Below are 25,022 nucleotides of genomic sequence, written 5' to 3'. Positions count from 1 at the left end.
AGCGAGAGCCGGGGCCTGTCTTTCCCATGGCCATGGGGCAGCAGAAGACGAAAAGAGAATAGCATATGTAGGGCTGTGTTGGAGATGGTTAGGGAGCTCTCCAGACCCTTCTCTGGGTTCCAGGCCTGGTGTGACACTGACTAGCTGTGTGCCATGACCACGCTGCTCAGCAAGTCTGTGCTTCTGTTTCTTCACGAGTGTCATGAAGGGACTGGACTCCCTGTTTGTTTAGGTCTGTTCCAGTTCCAGCGAACAAACTACAAACACGCAAAACAACTAAGCCTGCCTTGTTTATTTTCAAGAAAGCATTTGCTAATTTCTTTCCAGTACAGCCAGTCCCCTTATTTACCATTTTGCGCTCCTCTCAGGCCCCAAAATGGTGCTTTTTATTTTTAGAAATAAGCAAATAGTTCAGTTTGACTGGAGCGTGGGAAGAAAGTGGGAAGGCAACCAATAGGAATAGAAGCTGAAAGGGAATCTGGGGTTGGACCATGAAGGCCAAACTACTCCTAGACGTGGGCATAAGAACACACTGTCCTGGTGCCATTCTTTGACCAGAGAGAGCCCCTTGGGACAGGAAAGGGCTGAAGGAGGACCAGACATAGATTAGAGTCCTCCCTGATCCTCATCCAACCTCTTTGTTGACCTGAGGCGGCTGGGAGTCTGTGGGGCTAAGGGACACTTCCTTGTCTGTACTGTGCTCTGGGTACTTGGGAATTCCCCAGCCAAGTGTCCTCAAATGCTATGAGTTTTCCCTACTTGCATCAGAGCATACAGTTTGTGTAGCCCTACGTCCTACAGGTGGCCAAGAACAGCTGCTTTCAGGCACTGGGGACAAGGACATGAGGGCTAGAATTCCCCATGCCTAAGTGTGGAGCTCCTCATACGTGGGAGGGAGGTGGGAGTGGGAAGAGGACAAGGACAGCTGCAGGCTTTGCCAGCTCTTCTGAGGTGGCCACATTCCAGCCCAGACCTCAAACACAAAGGAGTCTGAGAAGTGAGTACAAATGTATAGTATGGGGATCTAACAATTTAGAAATGAGTATTTAATGTTATAAAAAAGTAGTGATGGTGGGCTGGGCACAGTGGTTCAGGCCTGTAATCCTAGCACTTTGGAAGGGTGAGGTGGGTGGATTACAAGGTCAGGAGTTTGAGACCAGCCTGGCCAATATGGTGAAACCCTGTCTCTACTAAAAATACAAAAGTTAGCTGGGTGTGGTGGTGGGTGCCTGTAGTCCCAGCTACTCAGGAGACTGAGGCAGGAGAACTGCTAGAACCCGGGAGGTGGAGGTTGCCGTAAGCTGAGATGGCACCACTGCACTCCACCCAGAGCAACAGAGCGAGACTCCATGTCAAAAAAAAAAAAAAAAAAAAAAAAAGGAGTAGCGCTAGTGATAAGCTCTCCAAAACAGACTACAGCAGAGTCAGGGGGAGTATATGTGTGGATAACTATTTTAGAAAGGGAGGCCAGTGAAGTCTTGTGGGATATAGTGGCCCTTAAGTAGAGAGTTAAGTGGAGTGAGGAAGACAGGGCGATGGCATCTCAGCACAGGGACTTGGACCAGCAGCCGGGAAGGCCATGTGGCTAGGGTCAAAGTGGTATACATACATAAGAGGGGCCAATCAGGTTGGGCTTTTGCAGATCATGGTAAAGATTTTTATTTTGAATAATGTGTGTGCTCTTTTTTACCTGCCATGAATACTATCCATTTGTTTATCTGATTAACTCATCAAAGTTTTTGAAAGTTATTTATCACTCTTTAAGGAAAGAGGTTTTTATTTTGAGAATTGTGGGAAGTCACTGCAGGGTTTTTAAGCAAGGGAATGAATGATATGACGTACTCTTTAAGAGCATCACTGTAGCGCAGTACAGCAGTGAAAGTAGAAACACGAAAACAATTAGGGTGTTATTGTAGCATTCCTTTTCCTTTTTCTTTTCTCTTTTCTTTTTTTTTTTTTTGAGATAGAGTCTCACCCTTTCTCCCAGCCTAAAATGCGGTGGCACGATCTCGGCTCACTGCGACCTCTGCCTCCCGGGTCTAGCAATTCTCCTGCCTCAGCCTCCCAAGTAGCTGTGATTACAGGTTCCTGCCACCTTGCCCAGCTAATTTTTGTATTTTTAGTAGAGATGAGGTTTCACCATCTTGGCCAGCCTCGTCTCAAACTCCTGACCTCAGGTGATCCACCCCCCTCAGCCTCCCAAAGTGCTGGGATTACAGGCTGTGCCTGGCCCTCTTTTTCTTAAGACTTTTAGTTAATTTGTGAAAACTATTTATCTCTAAAAATTGGGGTAAAATTATATATTTTTTATTATATGACATAAATTTTACCATTTTAACTGTTTTTTTAAAGTGTACAGTTCAGTGGCATGAAATACATTTACATTATTTTACAACCATCACCAACATCCATCTCCAGAACTTGTTTCATCTTACAAAACAGTTTCCTTTAAACAACAACTTTCCATTTCCCTCTGATAAAAGATAAACTGCAGCACACTAAGATTTTAAAGACTTTATTGGAGCAGACAGCAATTTATTAATTGGGTAGTACCAAAGGAGTCAAGTGGAAGCCTTTTATGGGGTGAATGCAGAAGCAAGCTAAAGAATATTTGATTGGTTAAAGAGCAGTTTGGGGGAGTATTAGCGATATTAAGTCTTCCAATCCATAAATATAGGATGTCTCTCTATTTATTCAGGTATTCTTTGTTTTGTTTTGTTTGTATATCTTTAATTTCTTTCAGCAATGTTTTGTGCTTTTCAGCATATAAGTCTTTCACTTCCTTAGGTGAATTTTTAAGTTTATTTTTTAAAGATTTTTAAAATTTTTAAATTTAAAAAAATTATAATTTTTAATTGGCCAGTAATAATTGTACATATTTATGGGGTACAGTGTGATATTTTGATATAGGTATACAATATATAATTAGGGTATTTAGCATATTCACCACCTTAAACATTTGGCATTTATTTTTGAAAATATTCACAATTTGCTTATCTAGCTATTTGAAAATATACAATAAATTGTTGTTTATTACCGTCACCCTACAGTACTGTAGAACACTAGAACTTATTCCTCTTATCTAGATGTCCATTGATCAACTCTTGTGTCCATTAATCAACCTCTGTCTATCTCTCCCTGCCTCCTCCCCTTCCCAGCCTCTAATAACCACTATCTACCCTCTACTTGTGTAAGGTCAACTATTTTATCTTCCATTTATGAGTGAGAATATGCAGTATTTATCTTTCTGTGCCCGGCTTACTTCACTTAACATAATATCTTCCAAGCTCATCCATGTTGCCACAGATGACAGAATTTAGTTCTTTTTAAATCAATAAATAGTATTCAATCAGGAATATATGACACATTTTTCATCCATCTTTCTGTTGATGAATATTCGGGGTGATCCCATATCTTGGCTATTGTGAATAGTGCTACAATAAACATGAGAGTGCAGAGATCTCAACAAGATCCAGTAATTCTACTACTGAGTATATATCCAAAGTATGCTACTCATTTTAATGCTATTGTAAATGCAATAGTTTCCTTACTTTCCTTTTTTGGATTGTTTATTATTAGTGATATAAATGCAACTCATTTTTGTGTATTGATTTCCTATCCTGCAACTTTGCTCAATTTGCTTATTAGTTCTATTGGGTTTTGTGTGTGTGTGTGTATGGAATCTATAGGTTTCTCTACATATAAGATTTTATCATTTGCAACAGAGATAATTTTACTTATTTATTTCTAATTTGGATCCCTTTAATTTATTATTTTATTTTATTTTTTTGAGACAGGGTCTTGCTCTGTCACCACGCTGGAGTGCAGTAGTGCGATCTTGGCTCATAGCAACCTCCACTGCCCGAGTTCAATTGGTTCTTCTGCCTCAGACTCCCAAATAGCTGGGATTACAGGTGCACGTCACCATGCCCAGCTAATTTTTGTGTTTTTAGCAGAGACGGTGTTTCACCATTTTGGCCAGGATGGTCTCAATCTCTTGACATTGTGATCTGCCCGTCTCGGCCTCCCAAAGTGCTGGGATTAAAGGCATGAGCCACCACACCCTGCGTTGTTTTTCTTGCCTAATATTACTGAAGCTTTCTACCCAATAAATGAGGATTTGAACGGTGATGGGGAGGTGCGTAATGGTGGGATTTGGGACATATTTTATGGGCAGAACAAATGAAACTTGTTGGCTCACAGGTGGGCGGTGGAAGAAAGAGAAGTTAAAAGAGATTTCTAGGTTTATGGACAGATTAACTAGCTAAATTGTTGTGGTACCATTTGCTTAGTCGGGGTAGATGGGGAGATGCAGGACTAAGGGGGAAGAGAAAAGCTCTATCTGGGCCACACTAAATTTCGCCACAATTGTGGATCAGATAGATAAAAGCAAGAGAAGAAGGAGGGAAGAAGTCAGAACACAGACCTCTGGGGAAAGCTTACATGTAGAAAAGGGATGGAAGAGGAGGCATCAGAAAAAGACGCAAAGAAGAGCAACCTGAGAGGTAGAAAAAGAACAAGGAACATCAGAGAAATGAGGAAAATGTTTCAGGAAAGTGGTAATGGTCAACTATGCAAACAAGAGGTGAAGGAAGGTGAGGACTGAGAAAGGATCTTTTACGTGAACAACGAGGAGGAGGTTATTGGTGACCTCTGACAGAAGATTTTCAGCAGAGTGGATAAGGTCTCTGCCTGAATGCAAGTGAGTTGAAAATGCAAGCGAGTGAGGGAAGTGCTTTAAACAAGTTTAGAGTGCTGTGTGTGTGAGGCAATGTTGCTATTACTGTTGCCACGGAAACAGAAACCATTTAGGAGAACTAAAAGCTACTGAAAACCACTGACTCTAACCCCTCATATCCGCTTGATCTCTCGTGAAAGATAATGATAAAATCCAGTCATTAGAGGGGCAGGGCAATTTTAAGTTTCTTCTTTTTAGACATAGCCCCTAACGAAATCCTCCCCCTTCTTGAGAAGGGAGCTTGCACTGACATCTACAGTGGCTTCTGAAAAGCACAGATGACCTGCTATACTTCCTGACTTTCTTGCTATTGGTTGGCATCATTCATAAATATACTTTGCTGTTTTACTTTTCTTTGAAATAAGCAAGCTGAATTACGTGGAAGAGAAAGGCAGGAGAGATAGAGGCAGCAGAAGCCAGGGCGGCTGAAACACAGAGACCTTCAGGTGGGCATTTTAATCTTTGTTTTGTTAATTCATTGTTGAGAATCAAGCCTTGATGATAACTTAATAATCAGAGGAATAATTTTTGAAAAGTAAATTTTGTTTTGTTCTACTATAAATGTTATTTTACTGTCATGTACGTGGTAGTTTAAAAAATACTGTAGAAGTACAAAAATGTTGAAGGAAGCAAAATTCTCCACCAAGATAAATTCCAAAATTCTCCACCAAAATTCTCTACCTCTATTGATATTTTGCGTGTGTGTACGCACATATAACTTTAATTTTCATAGTTTCATCCCTGCCCTATGGGCAAGTTTATATTCATTTTCTCTATTTCAGTCTATGATTTTTCCATGTTGCTGTGAATTCTTTGTAATCATAAATTAAAGCTGTCGCATAATATTGCATTGAGGAACTTTACTATGCTTCCTCCATTTTTGGCTATATACATTTTTCCTATTTTTCGTTGTTTGGGTCATTTTATTATATAAGATATATTTTTTCATTCAGGGTCGTGTTGTAGAGGTAGAAGTTAAATTTGAGGACATATATTTCAATGGATTTGCTCAGAGCCACAATGAGAGTGAAAGAATGTGTGAGGTCATGAGTGTATCATCTGTTCCTTACCCCACTGGGACCCTAATCAGTGTTTCTCAACTCTGGCTGCACATTTAGCCAAAATCACCAGACTCTGAGGAGATTAGAAAGTTACCCCTAGAATAATTGAAGCTTAACTTTTGGAGATCAGCCAGTCATCTGCAGTATTTTGTCTTGTTTTCCAGAAACATCTCAGGTGGGTCTAATGAGTGGTCAGCATAAAAACAGATGACCTAGGTCATTCAAAATATTTTTCTGTCTTTGACATATACCGGAGAGTAATATGTATCAGGAGAAAGGGAGGTATAATTTTAGGCAAGCCAACCAAATCTCCCTCTCAACACGACATAAATAGTGCAAATTATAGAATGATTTGTGGGAAACAAGACTTCTAGAAATTTCTATCATCTACCTCAGCCACATAAACTGTTGAGATGAGAATCTACTTGAGTTTCAATTTACAAATGTTTTAAAGAGGTGGATTTGTTTCCAGTGTTTCGATGATTACAAGTTAGAGAAGTTAAGGCTGTAGTATGTTCTAAATGTGTCTGAATCATGCCCATATCTGCTAGAATCTGCCAAGGCAACCGGGCTTCTTTTCTTTTGCAAACTCTTTTTTTTTTTTTTTTTTTTTTGAGACAGAGTTTTGCTCTTGTTGCCTAGGCTGGAGTACAATGGCACAATCTCAGCTCACCGAAACCTCCGCCTCCTGGGTTCAAGTGATTCTCCTGCCTCAGCCTCCTGAGTAACTGGGATTACAGGCATGCACCACCATGCCCAGCTAATTTTTTGCATTTTTAGTAGAGACGGGGTTACTCCATGTTGGCCAGGCTGGTCTCGAACTCCTGACCTCAGGTGATCCATCTGCCTCGGCCTCCCAAAATGCTGGGATTACAGGCATAAGCCACCATGCCCTGCCCTGTTTCAAACTCTTTAAGATTAAACACAAGGTGGGCATTTAATGGCTGGCCAGTCACACACTGGGGGCATAGTGAAGATTGATGGGATTGGATTTGGAGGCAGGAGGTGGCTCACTCTGGCTTTTAGGAGCCCCATAGACATGGCACTTACCTTCTCTGGACCCCACGTCCTCAGGAGGAAAGTGGACAGAGTTTATGCCAGGGCTGTATTATGGTTTCTCCCATTGGGGACTGAAAACAGCCAGAACAGCTAAACTACATTGAAGCATTTGCTGTTCCACTCCTAGCCTACTGCAGGCCAGAATCACCCCAACTTGATCAACAGTGTGTTAATTAAACTTCTTCTTGTTTTGACGTAGTGGAAAACACCTGTGTAGTACCTTCTTTAATGAATGTAAACATTCACACAGTACTGTTTACAAAACACAAATCAGTGCCTGCATCAGTTCATTTGATCTATTTACATGCATCATTTCATTTGACCCACATACTAGCCTTAAGAACTGGAGGGTGCAATTCTTATTTTAAAGATGATAAAGATGAGACCCAGAGAACATAGGATCTTTCCCAGGTGGAACGAGAACTGGTCCAGTTTGGTTGAGCGCAGGGCACACAGTCTTTTTTTTTTTTTTTTTTTTTTTGACAAGAGTCTCAGTCTGTCACCAGAGGCCAGGCTGGAGTGCAGTGGCGCTACCTCTGCTCACTGCAACCTCCGCCTCCTAGGTTCAAGCAATTCTCCTGCCTCAGCCTTCCGAGCAGCTGGGACTACAGGCGGCCACCACCACACCCCGCTAATTTTTTTATATTTTTTAGTAGAGACGGGGTTTCACCATGTTGACCAGGATGATCTCGATCTCTTGATCTCGTGATCTGCCTGCCTCGGCCTCCCAAAGTGCTGGGATTACAGGCGTGAGCCACCGTGCCCAGCCTTTCTTACAACTTAAATAATAGCTACTATGGGAAATTGGTTAAACAAATTTCATAATGTTTATATAATTGGATACTCTGTAGCCAGTCAAATGATGACATTGATGTTATTAGTTGCCAAAGAATGATGATCATGGCACAGAAATAAGAAAACCGCAAGGTACAAAACAGCATTAAAAATGCACTCATTTTGTTTAAAAATATTTGCATATATTTCAAGAAAAAAGCATATATGCAAAATTTTAGATATGTCTTGTTGGTGATAAACTTTGTAATTTCAGTTTATTTCAGCTTGTATTACATTGCAATTTTTTTTTTTTACCATGAACATGTACTACTTGTGTAATAAAAATAAAGGAAAGTAAATAGAATTGTTCATACCTTTCTGGTTGGCTCTTCTCCAGATGAAATAGTCCCAGCCCCTTTCACTTGGCCACAAAGAAGGCTCCTATTTAATTCTCTGAGTTTTGTACCTTGTCACAAAGAACTAAAAGGCTGACTAAAAGGCATAATTGAAACTTAAACCCAGGACCCTTTTAACTCAAAAGCACATGCTTTCATTCATTATATCACCCTGCCTCCCATCCGCCTGGGATCACACAAACAACCCCCGTTTTGGAGGAAAGATGATATATTTTTTCAGTGTACTCATTATTGTGTACGTGAGTACATGAGGATTAACTTGGACGTTGTTAGCGTTTCCTGTGTGCTCCAGAATCAAGGACTCTTTCTGCTTTTCTATAGTTTGCTCTGTGCACCAGACGTCTGAGGCACTCTAGTTCCCCAAGGGTAAGCCTTTAAGGTAAAAGCCTCACAAGGGTCAATGGTCTTGGCATGAGAGCAGAAGGCAGTCACAGAAGGTACCCAAATGGTACACATTAACATCATTTCATAGAAAAAGACCATGGGAGTTCTTTCCCCACAGAAGATTTAATTGTGAGGCATAAAATGACGGCTTTGGAAAACAGCTTCATTCGCTCATTTATTGATCATTTATCTGAGCACATTCATGTGCCTCACGCTGTGCTGGGGTAAAGCAGCAGACGCGTGCTTGCCTTCTGTGGGCAAACAGTGTGGTAGGTAGGGATAGAAAGGAAGCAACTGCTGCCCCTGGGGTAAATGCTGGACGGGAAGCCCATGGGGCTGCAGCCAGCCAAGACCTGGAGGGGTCAGAGAAGGCTTCTTCTGGAGGAAGTGATGTTTAGAAACCTGAGACTGGATAAGCAATAGCCAGGAGATGAGCTGAAGCTCCAAAGAAGTGAGCAAGAGAAAGCCTGCTGTGTTGGGGGCCTTGAAATAAGCTTCATGAGACTGAGCATTGTTTACCGAGGGGATGGAGCAGAGAGAATATGATGGATAACAAGATCCATACTGTGAAAAGCCTGGTGATGAACTTGATTCTGTGATGATAATGGATTTTAAGTGGAAGAGTAATGTGGTCAGATATGCATTTTGGAAAGGTTACTCTGGTCACTCTGTGAAGAATGAATTGAGGATAGCCAGAGTGGAGATAGGGAGCAATTGAGGAGGCTGTGTCCATTGTCCAGGTGAAAGATGACAGCCTATACTAGGTCGGTCTTGAACTGACCCCTGAGATGAAAGGAGGGAGTTGGTGGAGTCTGCTGGGTGAACGGGCCAGGTCTGCCACGGAGGAAACCCTGGGCAGCAGGATGAGCAGGGGAGGAGGGGGAGCCCACGGTTAACTTTTGCTCCTGGCCCTCTCTTATTTAGGTTTCAGATACCCACTGCCCCTGTGCCACTGGCAGGTGGGGTGGCAACAGGAATGACAATGCATGTGCCAGGCACAGTGCAGCTGCATCCCTGGCTATCACCTGTGCTGCCTCCTGGGGTCCTCTCAATTACTCCAAGAGGTTGAGTACTTGCTGATGATCACAGTTTGCACAAGGAAGAGCTAGGATTCAGATTCAGTTGGGATTTATTCCAGAGGTTTTCCATGATATCCCAATGTATTTAGTAAATACACATGATGTTTAACAAACTACCTTTGTAAATAATTTCTTTTCTCTAAGAAGTGAATTTAATAGCAGAATGCTGTCTAGGAGAAATGAGAAAGAGAGGAAGTTTTAATTTGAATAAATGGGCTTGTGTGGAGCCCCTGGGTCATGTCATTTAGTCGCCTTGATTATGGACAGGGAGGACCCTGATGTTGATTAATCCATAGGGATTTACTAGAATAAGTAGGACAATGTCTCTATGATAACACTTACTGTTCTTCTGTCTTGGAAATCAGAAGACTTGAAAATCAGAGACTCAGGAGACTCAGATACAGAACAATTCTGTGATTCTGTGGTCCTCCTTAAATCAGATATTTGGTTAGTAACAGATACCTCCAATCCTTCTAAATACATGGATGAAGTGCATTAGAAAATGAAAATCATATTGCTGAGATTTTTACATAAAATTAGATAATTGGCATCATAGACTCGTGTTATATTAACGAAGGAGAGTTGAGGAAAGTTTTGAGAGCCAGAGAGAGGGCAGCATTTAGTCAAAATAATGTTTGTAAACAAAATGAAGCCATATCTCTAAGGAGCTCAGAGCTCTTTCTATATGTTGTTTTCATTGAGTTGAATTTCTATTTGTTTGTTTATTTGGTGGCTGAATGTTAGTGGTGGGATGATTATGCAAGAGAAGCTAGCTTTTGGAATCTGTTAAAAGGAGGAGACAAGGAGATTTAGTAAAGACAGAGGTGGGAAGAGGGGTGTCTGAGACAATACCATGCCTTTTGTTCTTGAAGGCAGAGGTGTCCTCTGGCATGCTCAGATGCCAAACTTCTACTAAGTTTCAGTCCCTGCTACATCCCTGAGGATAAGTTGTTCTCTGGGAGCATTATCTCTTCAAAACAAAACAAGAATGAAATATTACAAGAACTTCCATTTTAAGGGGGTAATTTTCTGCAAATGTGTTCACAATCAATAGGCACCTTTTGAATGAATGAGGGAATTTCTCAAGAAAGAAACTTGAATGAGGCTGGGTATGGTGGCTCATACCTGTAATCTCAACACTTTGGGAGGCCAAGGCAGCCAGATGGCTGGAGCCTAGCAGTTTGAGACCAGCCTGGGCAACGTGGCAAAGCCCTGTCTTGACTAAAAAGTACAAAAAATTAGCTGGGCATAGTGGCAAGCACCTATAGTCCCAGCTGCTTGAGAGACTGAGGTGGGAGGATCGCTTGAGCCTGGGAGGTTGAGGCTGCAGTGAGCTGTGACTGTGGCACTGCAACCTCGAACCTTGGTGATAGAGTGAGATCCTGTGAAAGAAATAAAGAAAAAGAAAGGAAAAAGAAAAGAAAGAAGGAAAAAAGGAAAGAAATAAGGAAAAAGAGAAAGAAAGAAACTTCGTTGGATAATGTACAAATTGACCAATCAAGACAACAGGGGGAAAAAGTTTGTCAGCAAAAGACAGAGAAAAGGCATCTACTGCTAAACTGCCAAGACAATGCTGATACAGGATCTGACATTTTGGCCGTTCAGACACTTTCCAAGCTGTCATTTTTCAGCCATGCAAACTTTTGTCCTAATGGCACTCTGACAGTACACATCTTCTTGAGGTGTCCCTTCCTCCAGCTGTCTGTGTACATTTGTGGGCAGAGGACATTATTACCATACATGTGGTGGTCTGGTCAAAGTTCTCCTTTCAGCGGAAGAAGGCCACAGCCAGTTCACACTGCATGTCCACCCACTGTAAGCTGGGCCCAAGAGTCAGTGCTTCAAGAAGACCAGCAGCCCCAGGGAGAGTTCAGGCAAGGAAAATGGCTCCCATGAGATCTCAAGAGCCAAAGAATGTTCTAACATATCATCAATCATGAAGTATGTCATGTACTGATGAAAAATAAATGTGTATTCTGCAGCTGTTGGATGAAATGCTCTGTAAATGTCTGTTAGGTCCATCTAGTATATGGGGCAGTTTAAATCTGATGTTTCTTTGTTGATTTCCTGATTAATCAGTCCAATGGCAAGAATTGGCTGTTGAGTCCCCAGTTATTGTTTTATTGGGATCTATCTTTTCCTTTAGATTTAATAATATTTGCTTATATATTTGAGTGGTCTAGTGTTGGGTGCATATATACTTACAACGGTTATTTTTGGTGAATTCATATTTTTATTATATAATGTCCTTCCCTGTCTCTTTTTACTGCTTATCCAGAAGTCTGCTTTGTCTAATATAAGCATAGCTCCTCCTGCTGGCTTTGGATTTCCATCTGCATGGTTTATCTTTTTTTTTCCCTTTACTTTCAGTCTATGCAAGTCTTCACAGGTGAGGTGAGTTTCTTGTAGGCAGCGTATAGTTGGGTCTTGTGTTTTTAAAATCTATTAGCCTAGTCTATATCTTTTAAATGAGGACTTTAATCCATTTACATTCAAGGTTATCATTTATTAGGAGGTGAAAACATCTATCATTTTATTGATTCTTTTCTGGTTGTTTTATATATCTTTTGTAATGTTTCCATGCTTTTAAATATTTGATGTGTCCTATGTTTATTTCTATACATCTAGTGGAAAAGTTGTCTCTTTCAATTTTATAGAGTAAGTTTCAAAGGACACAGTTTATTCATATAAATGCGTCCTGGAGTATCAGTTCAGTGAGGTGAGTAGACCTTGGTTCTAGGTAGACATTGTAATATAGTCTTCATGTGGTTTCTTTGGCTGTAATTCCCATTAGTGGCATTTGCAAATTTCTCAGTGGCCTAGGCTGTGGGAATTTGTAGTGATAATGATTTGGCCTTGCCAGGTGTGGGCTTACTGGGCTGTTTCTCAGGCAAAGGGCATGTGTGTGCACATGATGGGTCAACCAACTAGGGGTTGAGTTTGCTGCGGTTGAGGCTATGGGTCCAGGAGTGGCTTGCAGGGATATTTCTCAGTCTCAGGATGTAAGTTCCTAGCTGCTTGGATGGCCTGAGGGAACATCTGCCAGGAGCAGCCCATTAGGTGTTTCCATGAGTCAGAATGTGGGCACAAGCCTGCTTGGCTGGCCTGGGGACATGCCTTCCAGGGGTGGCCACAGGGCTGTTTTTCAGGACTGGTGTATGGGTGCATAATTTCTCAGCTAGCCTAAGACTGGTTTGCTGGGGGTGACCCATGGGCATATTTCTCAGGCCCAAGACTCAGCTGCACAGCTGCTCACTTGGCCTGGGACCATGTTTCCTGTGAACATCACTATGAACTATAAAAACTGTCCTCTTTGCCTCTGCACAGTATGTGGTAGTTCTTGGAGCTAACATTTAAGTGACACTCTAAAGTTATTAGATAAAACATACAGTACTATTGTGGGAAGAGTTGCGAAAGGCAAGGTGGGGTATTAAAGTAGAACTCTCTTAGTGTGGAGAATTTAAAACCACAATAACAGGGTGGTTAGATGAAAGTGAGGGGGAGAAGAGGAAGCCTAATGTGGCTGTAAATTTGCCTGGACCATCAAATCCTATGGTTCCATGTCTAATACATGTGCTGTAAGAACACATTACAGTAACGCTTGTTTGCCTAGTGTTGATGAGTTTACCAGGTTCCCTCAACTATGTGCTCATCAGAATAGGGTATGCAGAATCAGTAGAAGACTGTCTTTTCCCCTGCAAATCTGATTATCTGGAGAGGCAGACATGATGTGTCTGCCTGACACACATCCACCAAAGCACAAGGAGACCTAATCTTAGACTGCAGTAGTTCTTATACAGATGCCAGAGGAATGAAAAAAAGAGGAAAGAAAAAAATGTCAGTTGGTAAGGTGGTGTGCATAAGGCAATGTAGATATTGAAGAAAATGATTTGGATTGGCAAGAGTTAGGCACATTGCAGGTTGAGGAAGAGGGGAGATTAGGAAGAGGGGCAAGTTAGAGACCAAAGAGAGTGGCATGAAAGGCACAGGAACATGCGTGAAGAAGTGTAAGTCCAGGTCTGGGCTACCTGGTGTTGAGGAGCAGTAAAACAATAACAATAATACCAGTTTCACAGTTTCAAAGTGTTTTTACATACATTATTATATTTGCTTCTCCTAGAGCCCTTTTCAGATATGGAGTTTGTGGAGAAGTGGGTCATGATTATCCTCATTTTATTTTATTTTTATTTTTTTAAATTATGCTTTAAGTTCTGGGATGCATGCGCAGAATGTGTAGGTTTGTTACATAGGTATATATGTGCCATGGTGGTTTGCTGCATCCATCAACCCGTCATCTACATTAGGTATTTCTCCTAATGGTGTCCCTCCCCGTGTCCCCAACCCCAGACAGGCCCCAGTGTGTGATGCTCCCCTCCCTGTGTCCATGTGTTCTCATTGTTCAACTACCACTTATGAGTAAGAACATGAGGTGTTTGGTTTTCTGTTTCTGTTTTAGTTTGATGAGAATGGTGGTTTCCAGCTTCATCTGTGTCCCTGCAAAGAACACGAACACATCTTTTTTTATGGCTGCATAGTATGCCATGGTGTATATGTGCTACATTTTCTTTATCCAGTCTATCATTGATGGGCATTTAGGTTGGTTCCAAGTCTTTGCTATTGTGAATAATGCTGCAATAAACATACATGTGCATGTATATTTATTGTAGAATAATTTATAATCCTTTGGGTATATACCCAGTAATGGGATTGCTGGGTCAAATGGTATTTCTGGTTCTAGATCCTGAGGAATTGCCACACTGTCTTCCACAATGGTTGAACTGATTTATACTTCTGCCAACAGTGCAAGAGCATTCCGATTTATCCACATTCTCTCCAGCACATGTTGTCTCCTGCCTTATTATTATTATACTTTAAGTTCTGGAATACATGTGCAGGAATGTGCAGATTTGTTACCTAGGTATACATGTGCTATGATGGTTTGCTGTACTCATTAACCCATCATCTACATTAGGTATTTCTCCTAATGCTATCCTTCCACTAGCCCTCCACCTGCTGACAGGCCCCAGTGTGTGTTGTTCCCTTCCTTGTGTCCATGTGTTCTCATTTTTACAACTCCCACTTATGAATGAGAACGTAAGATGTTTGGTTTTCTATTTCTGTGTTAGTTTGCTGAGAATGATGGTTTCCAGCTTCATTCATGTCCCTGCAAAGGATATGAACTCATCTGTTTTATGGCTGCATAGTATTCCATGGTATGTATGTTCCACATTTTCGTTATCCAGTCTATCATTGATGGGTATTTGGGCTGGTTCCAAGTCTTTGCTATTGTGAACAGTGCTTCAATAAATTAAACATATGTGTGCATGTGTGTTTATAGTAGAGTGATTTATAATCCTTTGGGTATATACTTAGTAATGAATTGCTGAGTCAAATGGTGTTTCTGGTTCTGGATCCCTGAGGAATCACCACACTGTCTTCCACAATGGCTGAACTAATTTACACTCCCGCCAACAGTGTAAAAGTGTTCCTATTTCTCCACATCCTCTCCAGCATCTATTGTTTCCTTACTTTTTAATGAGTGCCATTCTAACTGGTGTTAGATGGTATCTCATTGTGGTTTTGATTTGTATTTCTCTACTGACCAGTGCTGATGAGCTTTTCTTCATGTTTGTTGGCTACATAAATGTCTTCTTTCGAGAAGTGTCTGTTCATATCCTTTGATCACTTTTTGGTGGGGTTGTTTGTTTTCTTCTTGTAGATTTGTTTAAAATCCTTGTAGATTCTGGATTTTAGCCCTTTATCAGATGGATAGACTGCAAAAAATTTCCCCCATTTTGTAGGTTGCCTGTTCACTCTGATGATAGTTTCTTTGGCTGTGCAGAAGCTCTTTAGTTTAATTAGATCCCACTTGTCAATTTTGGCTTTTGTTGCCATTGCTTTTGGTGTTTTAGTCATAAGTCTTTGCCTATGCCTATGTCCAGAATGGTATTGCCTAGGTTTTCTTGTACGGTTTTTATGGTTTTTGGTCTTAAATTTAAGTCTTTCATCCATCTTGAGTTAATTTTTGTATAAAGTATAAGGAAGGGGTCCAGTGTCAGTTTTCTGCTTATGGCCAGCCAGTTTTCCCAACACCATTCATTAAATAGGGAATCCTTTTTACATTGCTTGTTTTTGTCAGATTGTCAAAGATCAGGTGGTTATAGATATGTAGTGTCATTTCTGAGGCCTCTGTTCTGTTCCATTGGTTTATATATCTGTTTTGGTACCAGTACCATGCTGTTTTGGTTACTGTAGCCTTGTAGCATAGTTTAAAGTCAGACAGTGTGATATCCCCAGCTTTGTTCATTTTGCTTAGGATTGTCTTGGCTATGTGGGCTCTTTGTTGGTTCCATATGAAATTTAAAGTAGTTTTTTCTAATTCTGAGAAGAAAGTCAATTGTATCATGATGGGAATAGCATTGAATCTATAAATTACTTTGGGTAGTATGGTCATTTTCATGATATTGATTCTTCCTATGCATGAGCACGGACTGTCTTTCCATTTGTTTGTGTCCTCTCTTATTTCCTTAAGCAGTGGTTTGTAGTTCTCCTTGAAGAGGCCCTTCACATCCCTTATAAGTTGTATTCCTAGTTTTTTTTTAAAATCTTTGTAGCAATTGTGAATGGGAGTTCATTCATGATTTGGCCCTCTCTTTGTCTATTATTGTTGTGTAGGAATGCTTGTGATTTTTGCACATTGATTTTGTATCCTGAGACTTTGCTGAAGTTGCTTATCAGCTTAAGGAGTTTTTGGACTGAGACAATGGCATTTTCTAAATATACAATGATGTCATCTGCAAACAGAGACAATTTGACTTCCTCTCTTCCTATTTGAATGTCCTTTATTTCTTTCTCTTGCCTGATTGCCCTAGCCAGAACTTTCAATACTATGTTGAATAGGAGTGGTAAGAGAGGGCATTCTTGTCTTGTGCTAGTTTTCAAAGGGAATGCTTCCAGCTTTTGACCATTCAGTATGATATTGGCTGTGGGTTTGTCATAAATAGCTCTTATTATTTAGAGATATGTTCCTTCAATACCTAGTTTATTGTTTTTAGCGTGAAGAGGTGTTGAATTTTATTGAAGACCTTCTCTGCCTCCACTGAGATAATCATGTAACGTTTTTGTCATTGGTTCTGTTTATGTGATGGACTATGTTTATTGATTTGCATATGTTGAACCAGCCTTCCATCTCAGGGATGAGCCCAACTTCATTGTAGTGGATAAGATTTTGATGTGCTGCTAGATTTGTTTTGCCAGTATTTTATTGAGGATTTTCACATTGATGTTCATCAGGGATATTGTCCTGACATTTTCTTTTTTGTTGTGTCTCTTTCTTTTTGGTATCAGGATGATGCTGGCCTCGTAAGATGAGTTAGGGAGGCATTTCTCTTTTTCTGTTCTTTGGAATTGTTTCAGAAACAATGGTATCACCTCGTCTTTGTACCTCTGGTAGAACTTGGCTGTGAATTCATCTGTTCTAGGCATTTTTTGGTTGATAGGCTATTAATTACTTTGTCAATCTCAGAACTTGTTATTGGTCTATTCAGGGATTCCACGTCTTCCTGGTTTCCTCTTGGGAGGGTGTATGTATCCAGGAATTTATCCATTTCTTCTAGGTTTTCTAGTTTATTTGTATAGAGGTGTTCATAGTATTCTCAGATGGTAGTTTGTATTTCTGTGGGATCAGTGGTAATATCCTCATTAACATTTTTTATTGTCTCTATTTGATTCTTCTCTGTTTTCTTCTTTATTAGTCTGGCTAGCAGTCTATCTATGTTGTTAATCTTTTAAAAAAAACAGCCCATAGATCCACTGATTTTTTTGAAGTGTTTTTCATGTTTCTATCTCCTTCAGTTCTGCTCTGATCTTAGTTATTTCTTGTCTTCTGCCAGCTTTTGAATTTGTTTGCTCTTGCTTCTCTAGTTCTTTTAATTTTGATGTTCAGGTGTTGATTTTAAATCTTTCCCACTTTCTGATGTGGGCATTTAGTGCTATAAATTTCCCTCTTAACACTGCTTTAGCTGTCTCCCAGAGGTTGTGGTACATTGTGTCTTTGTTCTCGTTAGTTTCAAATAACTTATTTATTTCTGCCTTAATTTCATCATTTACCCACTTGTCATTCAGGAGCAGGTTGTTCAGTTTCCATGTAGTTTTATAGTTTCCATGTAGTTTGTGCGGTTTTGAGTGAGTTTCTTAATTCTGAGTTCTAGTTTGATTGCACTGTGGTCTGCGATACTGTTTGTTATTATTTCTGTTCTTTTGCATTTGCTGAGGAGTGTTTTATTTCCAATTATGTGGTCAGTTTTAGAATAAGTGCTGTGTGGTGTTGAGAAAAATGTATACTCTGTTGATTTGGGGTGGAGAGTTCTGTAGATGTCGATCAGGTCCACTTGGTCCAGAGCTGAGTTCACATCCTGAATATCCTTGTTAATTTTCTGTTTCGTTGATCTGTTTATTGTTGACAGTGGGGTGTTAAACTCTCCCACTATTATTGTGTGGGAGTCTAAGTATCATTGTAGGTCTCTAAGAACTTGCTTTATGTATCTGGGTGCTCCTGTACTGGGTGCATATATACTTAGGATAGTTAACTCTTCTTGCTGCATTGATCCCTTTATCATGCTGTAATGCCCTTCTTTGCCTTTTTTTTTTTTTTTTAATCTTTGTTAGTTTAAAGTCTGTTTTATCAGAGACTAGGATTATAACCCATGCTTTTTTTTTTCTTTTTATTTGCATGGTAAATATTCCTTCATCTATTTATTTTGAGCCTGTGTGCCTCTTTGCATGTGAGATGGGTCTCCTGAATACAGCACACCAGAGTCTTGACTATTCCTCCAACTTGCCAGTCTGTGTCTTTTAATTGAGGCATTTAGCTCATTTATATTTAAGGTTAATAGTCTTATGTGTGAATTTGATCTTGTTATTATAATGCCAGCTGGTTATTTTGCACATTAGTTGATGCAGTTCTTCACAGTGTAAATGGTCTTTACATTTTGGTATGTTTTTGCAGTGGCTGGTACCTTTTCATATTTAGTGCTTCCTTCAGGAATTGTTTTTTTTTGTTTGTTTGTTTTTGTTTTTTTTTTAACCAATTCTCACACTGTCATCCAGGCTGGAGTGCAATGCCACAATCTTGGCTCACTGAAACATCTACCTCCCAGGTTCAAGCGATTCTCCTACCTCAGCCTCCTGAGTAGCTGGGATTACAGGCCTCTGCCACCATGCCCAGCTAAGTTTTTGTATCTTTAGTAAAGATGGGGTTTCATCATGTTGGCCAGGCTGGTCTTGAACTCCTGACCTCATGATGCTCTTGCCTCAGCCTCCCAAAGTGCTGGGATTACAGGCGTGAGCCACCATACCCGGCCCTCTTTCAGGAGCTTTTGTAAGGCAGGCCTGGTGAAGACAAAATCCCTTAGCATTTTTTTGTCTGTAAAGGATTTTATTTCTCTTTTCCATATGAAGCTTAGTTTGGCTGGATGTGAAATTCAGGGTTGAAAATTCGTTTCTTTAGAATGTTGAATATTTTCCCCACACTCTTCTGGCTTGTGGGGTTTCTGCAGAGAGATCTGCTGTTCGTCTGATGGGCTTCCCTTTGTGAGTAACCTGACTTTTCTCTCTGGCTGCCCTTAACATTTTTTCCTTTATTTCAACTTTGATGAATCTGACCAGTATATGTTTTGGGGTTGCTCTTCTCAAGGAGTTTTATTGGTGTTCTCTGTATTTCCTGAATTTGAATGTTGGCCTGTCTTGCTAGGTTGGGGAAGTTCTCCTGGATAATATCTTGAAGTGTGTTTTCTAACTTGGTTCCATTCTCCCTGTCACTTTCAGGTCCAGCAATCAGACATAGGTGTATTCCTTCCACACAGTCCCTTATTTGGAGGCTTTGTCTGTTCTTTTTCATTCTTTTTTCTCTATTCTTGTCTTCACACTTTATTTCATTAAGTTGATCTTCAATCTCTGATATTCTTTCTTCTGTTTGATTCGGCTACTGATACTTGTGTATGCTTCATGAAGTTCTCATGCTGTATTCTTCAGCTCCATCAGGTCATTTATCTTCTTCTGCAAACTGTTTATTCTAGTTAGCAGTTCCTGTAACCTTTTATCAGAGTTCTTAGTTTCCTTGCATTGGGTTAGAACATGACCCTTTAGCTTGGAGGAGTTTGTTATTACCCACCTTTTGAAGCCTACTTCTGTTAGTTCATCAAATTCATTCTTCACCCAGTTTTATTTCCTTGCTGGTGAGGAGTTGTGATCCTTTGGAGAAGAGGCATTCTGGTTTTTGGAATTTTCAGCATTATTGTGCTGTTCTTCCTCATCTTCCTGGATTTAGCTACCTTTGATCTTTGATTCCTGATGACCTTTGGATGAGGTTTTTGTGTGGGCATCGTTTTTGTTGATGTTGATGCTATTCCTTTCTGTTTGTTAGTTTTCCTTCTAACAGACCCCTCTGCTGCAGGTCTGCTGGAATTTGCTGGAGGTACACTCCAGACCCTGTTTGCCTTGGTATCACCAGCAGAGGCTGCAGAGCAGCAAAGATTGCTGCCTGCTCCTTCCTCTGGAAGCTTTGTCCCAGAAGGACACCTACCAGAAGCCACTCGGAGCACTCATGTATGAGGTGTCTGTCAACCCCTCCTGGGAGGTGTCTTCCAGTCAGGAGGCACGGGGGTCAGGGATCCACTGGAGGAGGCAGTCTGTCCCTTAGCAGAGCTCGAGCATTGTACTGGGAGATTTGCTGCTCTCTTCAGAGCCAGCAAACAGGAAGGTTTAAGTCTGCTGCAGCTATGGCCACAGCCACTCCTTCCCCCAGGTGCTCTGTCCGAGGGAGATGGGAGTTTGATCTATAAGCCCCTGATTAGGGCTGCTGCCTTTCTTTCAGAGATGTCCTGCCCAGAGATGGGGAATCTAGAGAGGCAGTCTGGCTACAGCAGCTTTGCCATGCTGCGGTGGGTTCCGCCCAGTTCAAACTTCCCAGCAGCTTTGTTTACACTGTGAGGGAAAAACCACCTACTCAAGCCTCACTAATAGTGGATGCTCCTCCCCCACCAAATTCACACATCCCAGGTTGACTGAAGCTTGCTGTACCAGCAGCAAGAATTTATTATTCATTTATTTATTCAAAAAATGTTTACTTCTCGTGTAATTGTAAGAGGAGGCAGCAAGAATTTCAAGCCAGTGGATCTTAGTTTGCTGGGCTCCATGGGGGTGGGATCCACCAAGCAATACCACTTTGCTCCCTGGCTTCAGCTCCACTTCCAGAGGAGTGAATGGTTCTGTCTTACTGGCATTCCAAGCACCACTGGGATACGAAAAAAAAACTCCTGCAGCCAGCTCAGTGTCTGCCCAAATGGCCACCCACCTTTGTGCTTGAAACTCAGGGCCCTGGTGGTGTAGGCACCTGAGGGAATCTCCTGGTCTGCAGGTTGCAAAAACCATGGGAAAACTGTAGTATTTGGGCCGGATAGTACCATCCCTCATGGCACAGTCCCTCATGGCTTCCCTTGGCTAGGGGAGGGAGTTCCTGACCCCTTGCATTTCCCAGATAAGGCAACACCCCACTCTGCTTCTGCTCGGCCTTTGTGGGCTGCACCTACTGTCTAAATCCCAATGATAAGGGCCAGGTACCTCAACTGGAAAAGCAGAAATCACCCGCTTTCTACGCTGGTCTCGCTGGGAGCTGCAGACCAGAGCTGTTCCTATGTGGCCTCTTGCCAGTCACCCTATCCTCATTTTATAGATAAGCTTCCCCAAAAGAAGCTAAGTACTTTATCTATCCAAGGTCACCTAGTTAGAAAAGGCAGACCAGAACCCAGGCCTCTGTGCTCTTTCTACCATCTGGTCCCTCATTGTACAGCTCCACTAGTTGGTGCTGACTCTCATATATGAGAATACAGATATGATTGGAACCAAGTGGTGGAAAGTCTTATATTTCTGGTTGAGGAATTTCCATTTAGTCTGATAGGCAATTACTGACTCTGAGTGAAATGAAAATTGCCTTTTAATTGATTACATCTAGCAATGGTATATACATTTTACTGGTTAAATCTCCACAAGCAGAAGATGCTACGGTTTCTAGGCATCAGCTAACAAAGTCTAAGGTTAGGATAGTCATATTCTACATATAGAATAGGGACAAGATCTGAGAAATACGATGTAAAAACAGTGGAGATAACTCAGCCAATTGATTTAATGTGAGGTATAAAAGAGAGAAGAATTAAAGAAAACATCCCAATAGTGGTTATCAACTGAGTGAGATCAGTTTGAAGAGATGGATAAATTCAGTAGAGTTTGAGGTAGAGGCAGAGTCTCCAAATAAGACTATGCTGTAGGCAACCAAAATTGCTGGAACTATAGCTCAAGTTAGAATTTAGGAAAAGCCACTTGAGTTCTCCTAGTCCTAGATTTTTTTCTTTATTTGTAAAATGGAGGTAACAGTGCCAATTTAGCCTGTCAAAGGATAGCCAGTAGAGCAAATAAGAAATCTGAAAAGAAAATGTTTTGCAAACTCTAAGATGAAAATATGAGCTATCAAAAGGAATATCTGGGAGGCAGAGGCAAAGAGTGCAAAGTTTCCATGGTGGATAAATCCTTTGAGGAAATATAGACAGACGTGAGCCAAGGACAAAGTGGGTGTCCCCAATAGGGAGTCTACAATAGGATAAAGATGAAGTGACTGGGCATCAGAAGTATGAGCAGTCATGAAATGGAAAACCATCAGGCCTCAGGGCTATAGAAGTCAGATGAGTAGAGGTTTCAGACGTAAGAATTGAAGTCGGCCGGGCGTAGTGGCTCACACCTGTAATCCAAGCACTTTGGAGGCCAAGGCGGGCAGATCACCTGAGGTCGGGAGTTCAAGACCAGCCTGACCAACATGGTGAAAGCCTGTCTTTAAAAAAATAATAATATAATAAAAAAGAATTGAAGTCTACAGAATTGAAAAGGAAGTTCTAGAAAAGACCAGTAGAACAGGCTGCAGAGCAGAAATGAATTATCTTAATCTTAGTCATGTAAAATTCTGAGGAGGGTCTCCTCTGAGGTGGAGGGCGGGGCAGGGAAAACATATTGCTGTAGATTAGGAAGAAGGTGATGAGAAAGAAACACCACCAGAGTTCTCTGGTTCAGGGTGTTTAGGTGCAGAAGAATAAGAAGACATGGTACAGAATTTCAGTTGGTCACAGAATTTTGTAGGAGGAAACACTAGCATTTGGTTGACCACATGCTATGCAGAGCAAACACGTCTTCATTTAAAACTCAAAATAATCCTAAGGGACTAGCTGCATTAGCTTCATTCTAAAGATGAGGAAGCTACAGCTCAGAGAGCAAAGCTTACACAGCTACAGAGTGGGAGGGTTGGAAATCAAGCCTGGTCTCCTGGATTTCTGGTAGAGTATACATTCTACCTACCATACTATGGCTCAGGTCTATGATTGCAAACAGAGAGGAGGAGAGATGAACAGAGGAAGAAACTGAAGTTGTGTGATAAAGATGGATTGAGAGTAAGAGTGAAGATGTCCCAGGGAGAAGAAGTACACATCTTTCCTCCCTGACTCAAAGTCTTTCTCCAGCAACAAATCTTTTGCAGCAACTGCAGAACTCAAAAGCATCTTCTCTCCTTCCTGAGGTCACTGTCTCAACTGCTGCTTCCTTTTATTTTATTTTTTTTTTATCAGCTTCCTGCCTTCAGCTTTCTACACCACCCCTCTGATCACTGATAAACTTCTTGTTACTGAATTGCCTGGTACTTTTTTTTTTTTTTTTTTTTTTTTGATACAGAGTCTCACTCTGTCACCCAGGCTGGAATGCATTGGTGCCATCCCAGTTCACTGCTGCAGTCTCCACCTTCAGGGTTCAAGAAATTCTCATGCCTCAGTCTCCTGAGTAACTGGGATTACAGGTTTGCACCACCACGCCGGGTTAACTTTTGTACTTTTAGTAGAGACGAGGTTTCACCATGTTGGCCAGGCTGGTCTTGAACTCTTGACCTCAAGTGATCAGCCCACCTCGGCCTCCCAAAGTGCTGGGATTACACCGTGCTGGGCCCACCTGGTATTTTTTATCCCCATTGAACACTCGGTTCTCCTTAAAGCGGTCTTTTTCTCAGCCTTCGTGGCATTGTGCTCTTGACTCTGCTTATATCATTTGGCCAGTCTTTCTCAATCATCATTCCAGCCTCTTCTCTCTGCTGGTCCCTTAATTGTTGGTGTTCCCCAAGGTTCTATCCTCCTTTGTTCTCACACTTCCCTGTGTGAGCCTCTTTACTCCTCTGGCTTCAGTTACCCTCCAGTGCTGACAGCCTAACATTCATCAGGCTCGCCTAGTTCCTCCTCCCCAGCTATATAGAGCAACAGGGCAGCTCCATTTGCCTATTTCTTGAATGCCTCAAATCCAAAATGCCCCAAATTACACTCCCCATTTCTTCAGCCCAATCGGCATCTTCTTCATAGGTTCCTTTTATTCATGAAAGGCACCACTTCCCTCCCCTAATACCTGAGAGGAACCTTGACTTCCGTTTTCCCTGACCTTCCGTATTTAGTCCAGCCACAGTCTGGTCAGTTCTCACTCCTTTATAGCTCTTAGTCCCATCCAGGTCTGTGCAGCTTCTATGTCCTGCACAATCACAAGAGCACGCCTCCTCACCTCTCTGCCCTGGGGCTTGCCTCCACCAAACTGTCCTCATCTGCTGCCAGTGCCACCTCTCTAAAACGCAGGTCTGCTCTCCGCCTTTCAGAGGCTCTCACGGCCCTCAAGGTGAAATCTCAATTCCTTGGTATGAGAAAGGCCCCTCTGGAACCCCTCTCTGCCCACCCGTCCCCCTTGCATGCTTCACCTAGGCTCTACTGTGTTATTTACACTTCCCCAAACCTGCCATGTGCTCTCAACCTGGGACCTTTGTACATTGTTTTCCACTGCCCAGACTCCCTGCCCTTCACTCCTTAGTCAATTTGTTTCCCCCAGAACCTTAAAAACCACCCCCGGCCCATTCCTCAAGGCTGGCTGTGGCCCTCCCCTGCATTCTCATAGCACTGTTGATGTTTCTTTCTGTGGGCTCTTCTTCCTCACAGAGCTTTGTCCTGTTGATTTGTTTGACCCATTCACCAGCCCAGAAAACAGATTATGTTTTCCTCACTGTCATGTACACAGGGCTGAGTATATGTGGCGCAGAGAAGCAGGACTATGTTTTGACTAAGCTGACAACTGGGTTCAAGCCACATCCTACCACTAACTTGCAAGGGAATTTGGTCACAGAAGCTATTCCATGCCTGTGCAATTTGGCCTTCTCATCTATAAAATCACCAAATCGGAGTACCTAGGGCTGTTATCAAATAAGAGTAGCAAGGATTGTTTGAGAACCAATTGAGTTAATATCGTAAGGAGCGTGGCTGAGTGCCTGGCACAGAGTAACTGCCATACAACTCGCTGTTGTTGCCTCTTGTTGGGTGAAGGAGCATCTGTGGCTTGAGGTGGGGTGGGATGACAAAGGAAATGCCCTTCCCCAGAGCCCTAGGTTAGATTTGGC

The 25,022-nt window shown here is 41.7% G+C and overlaps 1 protein-coding gene across 5 annotated transcripts in view; it reads left to right on the top strand.

Moving 5' to 3' along the window:
- The first annotated feature begins 487 nt into the window (after positions 1-487).
- Positions 488-25,022, top strand: part of CYSLTR2 (cysteinyl leukotriene receptor 2) — a 43,335-nt gene continuing 18,800 nt past the window's right edge. For 3 of the 5 annotated variants that reach the window (XM_032294640.1, XM_032294638.1, XM_032294637.1), the window contains exon 1: positions 4,059-5,184. The gene's annotated coding sequence lies outside the window, so the exon portion shown is untranslated. Of the gene's footprint in view, positions 998-4,055; positions 5,185-25,022 lie in introns of those variants that run through there. The other 2 variants (XM_032294639.1, XM_032294636.1) reach the window with 2 other exon arrangements.

The sequence above is a fragment of the Sapajus apella genome, unplaced genomic scaffold (genome assembly GCF_009761245.1).
Source record: "Sapajus apella isolate SASKATOON/1434 unplaced genomic scaffold, GSC_monkey_1.0 scaffold32, whole genome shotgun sequence".
In the NCBI taxonomy this organism is placed as follows: domain Eukaryota; kingdom Metazoa; phylum Chordata; class Mammalia; order Primates; family Cebidae; genus Sapajus; species Sapajus apella.
The sequence above is the reverse complement of the archived record's forward strand: the minus strand, read 5'-3'. Positions and strand labels throughout refer to the sequence as shown.